Consider the following 9,051-nt stretch of genomic DNA (forward strand, 5'->3'; position numbering starts at 1 on the left):
CTAACGGCACTGTGGCAGCTTCTCTTGTTCTAGCTTTATGTTACTGACCATAATCCTCAGGAGGGCCTCCTGCACCTAGTGCTGTGCTGGTTCACTTCAGTAGGGTTCAAGAAGTTGACTACTAGTTAGCTATCCACTACATTATACTACTCTTTGATATAATATCCAAAGAGTTGAAGACATTGTACCCTGATAATACCTACATATCCATGTATATTGTGGCATAATTCATAGTAGCTAAGCTGTGGAAACATCTTGGATAGGGCTGGCAAGATAGCTCTGTGGAATAAAGCACCTGCTTAGGCAATCTTAGGCAAATGTAGGGACCATAGCTTGATTTCCAGCACTACATGCATGACAGCCCCTCCCCAGGGTGGGGTGAGTAAAAAAAAAAGGAACTATCCTAGATGCATGCTAACAGATAAATGAGTAAAGAAAATGTTACATATATATTATGTATAATATACATGTTGTAAATTACATGTATACAATTCAGTCATAAAGAAGCATGAAACCATGTCATTTGCAAGGAAAATGAATAGAGAAGCCACAATGGAGGCATGCTAAATAAAATGAATTGGACAAAGAATGTTTGTTTTACCTGGACAATCTAAAAATAGAGAGATGACAGGAAATTAGAAGCTTGGCTATTAGAAATCAGGAAGGATCTTACAATGGTACAGTGAAACTGGAAAGTAATGACAAAAGAAATTGCAAAAATGCCATAAATACATGAAATTTAAATCATACCCTCCTGAACAAACAATAGGTCACAGGTTAAAGAAGAAATTAATATCTACAATCAAATGAAAATAGAAATACATCCTAGCAGAACTTGTGGGATGCAATGAAAGGAGTCCTCATAGGGAAATTTATACCAGTGAATTATCATATAAAGAAAATAGAAGAAGAATAAATAAATAACCTAATGCTGCACCTCAACATTCTAGAAAAAGGAGAGAAAGTAAAGCCCAAAGACCAAAGAAGGGAAGAAATGATAAAGTTCATACTATAAAGTAATGCAATTGAGACAAAGAAAACAAAATAAAGATTTAATGAATTGAAGAGTTAGTCCTTTGAAAGAACAAATAAAATTCATAACATCTAGCTAACCATTTCAAAAATGAAAGAACAAACTTAAATTCATGCAGTAATGAATGAAAAGGGCAAAATCACTACAGATCTTCTGGAAAACAGAAGATTGTCAATACCTACTCTGAAAATCTTACTGTCATAGAATGGAAAACAGAAGAAATAGATAGATACACATGAATTACCAAAACTGAATCAAGAAGATATAAAAATGCTGATAACCCAATATCAGTTAATGAAATTGAAAACATAGTTAAAACCTTACCAATAAAGTAAAGCTTATGTTCTGGTGGATTCATAGGTGAAGTCTAAAAGAAATTTACAGAAGATGTAGCACCAATTCTTCTCAAACTCTTCAATGAAATTGAAAGGGAAACAATTCTCTCTAACTCATTCTTGGAAGCAAGTATTACCATGATATCAAAATCAGAGAAAGACCCAACCATAACAAAAAGTATAGGCCAACACTGTAATTAGCATAGATGTAAAATCCTCAAAAAAAAGAACGTAACAAATCATCAGGAATCTTATGCACCAGGACCGAATGGGTTTCCTCATGGGGATGCAGAGATGGTTCAATATATGCGAATCAATAAATGTAATACATCATATCAACACAGCCAAAGACAAAAACTATATGATCACTCAATAGACGCAGATAAAGCTTTTGACAAAGTCCTACACTCATTCATACAAAAACTCTACAGAAAGTCAGAATAGATGATCTTTACTTCAATCTGATAAAAGTCATCTATGACGACATCATACTAAATGAACAAAAACTAAAAGCTTTCACTTTAAAATCAGGAACATGAAAAAACATGTGCAGGGGCAGGAAAATAGCTCAGTAGAATAAGTGTTTGCCTGGCAACTGCAAGAGCCTGAGTTCAATCCCTGGTTCCACGAAAAACAAACAAATAAACAAACAAACAAACACACAAACCAAAACATGTGCACTATCACCACTCTTTTTTGATATAGTTCTGGAAACATTAGCCAGGACAATTATACAAGAGAGAGTGAAATGAAAGGAATAAAGAGAGGAAAGGGAAAAGTTAAACTGTCATTATTGGCAGATGACATTCTACTGTACATATATGACCCAAAAAACTCATAGAATTTATAACCAAATTCAACAGCATAGCTGGACATAAGTCAACAATCAGTAGCATTCCTGTACACAAACAACAAGCTCACTGAGAAGGAAATTAGGGAAAACACACCCTTCACAATAGTATCCCCCCAAATGAAATACTTAGGAATAAATCTAACAAAGGAAGTAAAAGATGTATACATTGAAAACTAAAGTACTCTGAAAAAGGATATCAAAGAGGATATCAGAAAATGGAAAGAGATTACCTGCTCATGAATAGGAAGAACAAAAATTGTGAAAATGCCCATAATTCACAGATTGAGAGAAAATATTTCTAAATTTCATTTGGAATTAGGAGAAACCTAGAATGGAAAAAGCAATCCTGCATAGCAAAGGCAAAACAGGAGGCATCATAATCCCCAACTTAAAATTGTACTATAAAGCTACTGTGATAAAATCAGCATGATATTGGAAAAACAAAACAAACAAAAAACAAGATCTAAGGATCAATGGAACCAATTAGAAGATGCAAACATATCTATAAACACACTGAACCACATCTTGACAAAGGGGGCAAAGATGTTCACTAGAAGAAGGTAACTTCTTTAATAAATGGTGCTGGAAAAACTGGCTTCCCACATGCCAAAATCTAGAACTAGACCAATATCTATCATCATGTCCTAAACTCACGTCAGGATGAATTAAAAATCTAGATATAAAAACAGAAACATTAAATCTTCTGGAAGAGAAATAGGTAGAATTCTTGAAGATAGAAGGGTAGGAAGAGAGTTCATGGACAAAAATAAAACTGCAGGGGTTATACTTCAAAGAATCAACAATTGGGATCTTATCTTGTTAAAAATTTTGTGCATCAAAATAAATTACCAACAGAGTTAAAAGCACTCCATGAAGTGAGAAACAATTTTAGCCAACTCTCCCTTGGACAAAAGACTTCTGTCTAGAACACATAAAGAATTTAAAAAATAAGCTCCAGCCCCCAAATTCATGGACCCAATCCAAAAGGGGATAACTTAAATCAATACATGCTTCTCACATGAAGAAATACAAATAGAAAATAAATAAATACATGAAAAAGTGTTCAACATCACCAGTCATTTGAGAAATGCAAATTAAAAAAAATCCTGAGATTCCAATTCATTCAAGAAAGAATGGAAAGCATCAAGAAATCAACCACAACATATGCAGGAGGGGCCGTGGAGAAAAAGGAGCCCTTCTCCACTGTTGGTTGAAGTGTGGACTGGTACAACCACCAAGGAAATCAGCGTGGATATTCTGCACAAGACTAGAATTATAGGTCCCATTTGACCCAGCTATTTCCCTTCTGGGCAATTTTCCTGGAAGAAACAAAATCATCACACCACAGTAATATATGTACACCGTGTTTATAGCAGCACAATTTGTAGTAGCTAAATCTTGGAAACAACCCAAATGTCTATCAAATGAGGAATAAATAAAAAAGATGTGGCATTTTTATACAGTGGAGTACTACTCAGCTGTTAAGAACAATATTGGCTTTTATAGGCCAATAGATGCAACTAGAGATCTTACATATAAGTGAAATAAACCAAACTCATATGTGTAAACATTGCATTGTCTCCCAAGTGTAAGCAACTGGAATAGCAAATAAGATGCAAAAAGTACACTAGATATAGGGAAAGGGAAAGGCATTACTCAAAAGTAAAGAACTGCTGGGATAGGGGAAAGGAGAAAAGAAGGAAGGAAGGAAAGAAGGAAGGAAAAAAGAGATATGTATATATACACAAGCTAAGATAACTATACTAATAATTTCTATTAGTTCACTGAGAGAAACATTTAGTGCTTACATTGTTTGATCAATTTTTCATGTCTATATCTGATAATCAGAGAAACTACTTTGAAGACAATAATATATAGTATAATAACCATTGTTAAGTTCCTATCATCTTGTTTTGAAATTCTCTATAAGTTTTATTTTTTTCTCTCTTTAAAATAAAAAGAAAACCCAAATTAAAAAAAAATCAGGGAAAGAATCGAGGAAGAGGAGAAAGTGAGAGGGGCTGATGGGTTTGAAAATAATCAAAATACGTTGTTTGCACGTACCAAGACAATACAATGAATCTCATTATTCTGTGTTGCTAATATGCATAACAGAAGACAGGAAATTGAGGTTTTTGAGATCCAGGAAATTTTGGGCTGGTTCCAGAATATGGGGCAAGTTCAACTGTGGAATGTTGTGTGACTGCAGTTGTAGGAAAAAGGACTGTGGGATGGGGGAGTAGGTGGCCCGAGGTAGAACCTTCAAATTACCTGAACTTTACAGATGCAGGCCCAGAAGCTAGATCACTAAGATCACTATTAGATCACAATCAGATCCTGGAGAAACAGTCCCGCTGTGAGGTCTTTCCCATTAGCTAATTAGGAATGGGATAGTTCGTTTGCATTTCTAGAAAGCAAACAAACTATCCCATTCCTAATTATCTAATGCAGCCCTGTGGTCCCACTGGGTTCAGCTGGGTTGTCCCTGCTCAGAGTCTTTGTGGTGCTACTCTCACAAGTCCGATGGCTGCAGTCCCTAGAAGGCTCACCCCGGGGAGCCACACTCATGTGCTCCACACTCACACTGCTGGCAGCACTGCTGGCTCTTCAGGGATGGCTCAACTCAGAGCTCAGCAGCCCAGTAGATGAGAACACCTACCTCTGTCGATTCCATGGGCTTTGGGTTTTTGTTAGAAAGCAGGTGGGTTCTCAGAGGCAGCACCCAAAGCAAGTGTCAAGAAGCCATGCAGAATTACTAGGCTTCTTGTCACCTCACCCGAGAAGTAACTGTGTCACTTCTGCTGCATTCTATTGCTTGAAGCACTCTCAAAGTATACCTAGATATGAAAGGGTTGGGAAACAGATTTTATTTCTTGGTAAGTGCAATGGGGAATGTTGTTGAAGGCACCCTTGGAAAACACCATCTGCCACAAGGTATAATGGAGCTCTGATACAGAAGGAATCTTCTCTATATAAGACAAATTTTTCTTTCCTGTTTCTGGGTGCGAAAGCAGGAACATTAAAGTGAAAATAAACAAAAAGATACTATGCTTATGAAGATTCAAGATAGATGGTCATTTATAATTTTCTTGTATTTTAGTCTCAGAAACAATGAAATTGCTATGTTTAATCACAACAAACACTGTTGTGAACAACAAGAATGGCATTGTAGGGGGCCAGCAAGATAGCTCAGCAGACTAAAGTGCCTGCTTAGGCAGCCTCAGGCAAGTGCAGGGACTGTGGTTTGATCCCTGGCACTACATGCCACAACAGCCCTGCTCCCAGGGCTGGCTGAGCTGGCCAGAGTCCTGGCATAGCGGCGCACATCTGTAATCCCAGCACTGGGGAGGCTGAAAGCAAGAGGATCGCCATCAGTTTGAGCTGTATAGGGAGACCCTACAACAATCAAATACATTAGAAAAAAGAATGGCATTGTAGAAATGCTTTTTGATACAGATTATGAGTACCCTTAGCACCTCAACTGTGCTCCTATTCCTTTTTTCACACAAACATAAATACCATTATTTTCTAAATGTGACTGCCAATCAAAATTTTATAGGAGCTCTAAAAACAAAGCATAAATGCTTGGACCACACTTAACATTCACAAAATCAGCAGCTCTGTATATGGGAACAAGTTATGTATTTTTCAAATGTGTTAGACTTTTCCAGGTATTCTGAAAGGGGGAATTAAACTTTAGTGTTGATAATGGATGTGGAAAAAGAATGGAGGGATCTTGAAAATGATGATTCTGTAAAATGAATGCAAATTTTTGGATACAGAGGCAAGGCTTTCTCTACTCTACCAAATGCTATTTGAAAATTGGATATCAATAAAGCTCTTGGGTTGGCTTCTGATGAACGAGTCATTGGTCTATGGGTACTGATGACTGTTGGTGTTTACTTTGGAATTTCATTTTCTGAAATCTTTCATACAGTTCAATTTACAGGCTGTTAGATTCTTCTTAGATGTTTTGTCATATTTTCATTTTAATTTATAAGTAACCATATACAATTATGGGAAGCAATGCTTTGATATGTCTATACATTGTGAAATGATCAAATCAGGCTGGTTAGTAATTTCCACCACCTCACACATTTATCATTTCTTTGTGATTTAAGGTGATTGGGAGTTTCCTTCTAGCATGCAGATTTAAAACCCCATCTTTTGTTCTACAATCTGAGGTACAGGATCTCAGGATAAATCCTGAGGGGATTTCACTGACCTTCTCAGACCAAAAAGCTACAACTCTTGTTGCACAGGTCCTGCTTTACCTTGGTCTTAACCATCCAGTAGAAAAGTATGAAGACGAAATATAAGAAGGAAAGCCATGCTGTTATGTTGAGCTGTGGGGGACTCAGGTCAATAATTTCTGACATTGCCAGTTAAACAGAAGACCCAATGCTATTATGGGCTACTGGACTCTTTTAGAATATTTTGCTGAGTTTACACACCTATAATATTCAATAACGGAACTTAGAAAAAATGGGGTATACCGATGAATGTCCATTTTGTATCTGTGTATTCAAAGTGGTTAGGATAGATATATAGTTGCATTCTCTTAATGAGTAGAATGATTTGTTCTAATGGTGTTTGTAAATAGGATCTCAAGTCCACATCTTGTACAGCAATTAACCATTAAGTAGAATATATGCAGTGTATTATTGGTTGAAACTGTACTTCCGATTTGATTTGAAACTGTTTCATTGCTATCTGTTTATCAATAAAATTTTGAAAAAACCCATCTTTTAACCATTTTGAAATTAAAAAAATATATTTTTAAATTATTTGGAAATATACCTTATTATTAACTAAATCTTGTTAATTTAAGTTGCAGGAAAAGATTCAGGGGGTTGGAAAAAATTATATTGAAATGCATGCTAAGCAAAGTACTGGTAAGAAAACAAATCAAAAAATTTCTTTTTATGGTGAATAATATGACTAGTGGGGGTTTGTTTGCTAAGAAAGCAAACTTTAAGAAGCTTAAGCAAAGTTGTTTTTATTGTCTGGGCTTGTTGTTCATTATACATAGCACATTCATTAAAGCAGCTCTTCAGAAAGATACGGTTGGTAGTTGTTTTAATTTGTCCATAATGTATTTGAAAATATGTAAAGCAGGAAAAGTTCATTCAATAAAATTAAACCACAAATCTTGGATTATTTTCCCTTTCTTTTGGTTCTCATGAGGTCTTGTGAGTGTATCAGGCAAAGCACCCGACCTCCTTCGTTCTCACTCTCTACTATTAAGAACTTTCAAAATTTGTCAGTAAGTAGAGAAAAAGAAGCACAACTGTTCCCTGACTGGCTGGTGGATCAGTCACAGTAACTGATTGACTCTGCATTTAGTTTGTGAAAATACTTCACCTCATCTTTTAAATGTTTATTATTTTTTTTAAAGAGAATACAAAATAATAACAATAAACGTTGGAAGCAATACAGAATTTCACTAGGCAAAATGATACAAATTTGACAGTGTTTATTATGCATAATGTTGTCTTCAAATTAGTGGTTTAGATTATCAGATATATGCAAGAGAAAGTGGGGGAAAAAGTTGTAAGAAATTAAAAAGAAGAGAAAAAATTTTTTCTCTTGGAGTACAATTACGAGTACAAAGCCATCCTGCATACATGCATAAATGCCTGTCTTTACCCCCATCCACCCTGTCTTGTCCTCCATTGTCTGTTAAATCTTTTTCACTTTTCCCATCATATAAATGGGGACCATAATAGTTGTGAGTGTGAATAATTCCTCTTAACCTCACAGATTTCTTTTTCTTTTCTTTCTTTCTTTCTTTCTTTCTTTCTTTCTTTCTTTCTTTCTTTCTTTCTTTCTTTCTTTCTTTCTTTCTTTTTTTTTTTTTTTCAGAACGGGGGATTGAACTCAGGCCCTTGAGCTTGCCAGGGAAGCACTTATTCCACTGAGCCATTTCCCTGACCCTTCAGATTTCTTGAGAACAAGTTTTCTACATGTGCTTTCTTAGTGTCACACCCTAAGCGAGGTGTCATTCAAAAGCTGGCCTGTGGAGTACAGGACACCTCGAACAGAAAAGTGTTCAGAAAGCTCTGTATGTGGGCGAGACGCATGGGTGATGGAGAGAAGGGTATTGTGGAAAGTGCAACCAACAAGGATTGGAAAGCTTGAGATCTTATTCTAACCCAGTCAGCAATTATTATAGAAGTTAACGTAAGATTTGACTTTATAAATCACCCCAAGCACAGCTCAGACTTAGAATTGTGCAGAAGTGGGGGTGATACATCTTTGATTTGCCCCAGATGCTAGTTAGTGGCTGGAAGGTGAATATATGCTGTGGAATCACAGGAGTCACACCGGGTCACCTCTTCTGGGACTGTAGCTGTGCTTTTGGCACGTTGATGGGAACTGCTCTTCCCCTGAACAACTGGAAGCCTTCTGGTCATGCAGTTTTGTCAGTGAAGGGCTGTCAAGCAATAGCTCTGATCCAGTGTTTTCCACAGTAGAAACAGAAAAGCACAAAGCTTCCTCTGATCTTGGAGAGACCTAATTAATAATAGAATGCACCTTTAGTCTGTGCAACATTTCTTTTTTCCTGAGGCTACACATGTGGAAGTTAATGGTTCCATGTGCGAAGTAGATGCCGATTAGTATAAATTACTTTGGGCCCAAGTGAATCATTTCACTTCTGTTCTGTGCTGCAGATGTTCAAGCTACTGAGTGAAGCCCATAGATTTATTCAAAGAGTGAAAATACAAAGAGGGAAAATATAGTTAAGTTTTTCTTAACTATATTTGATGTTTTTATTTATTTATTTATTTTTTTAGAGTTTTTTTTATTTATTTTTTTTCTACAGTTTT

The sequence above is a fragment of the Octodon degus genome, unplaced genomic scaffold (assembly GCF_000260255.1).
Source record: "Octodon degus isolate 3935 unplaced genomic scaffold, OctDeg1.0 scaffold00058, whole genome shotgun sequence".
In the NCBI taxonomy this organism is placed as follows: Eukaryota; Metazoa; Chordata; class Mammalia; order Rodentia; family Octodontidae; genus Octodon; species Octodon degus.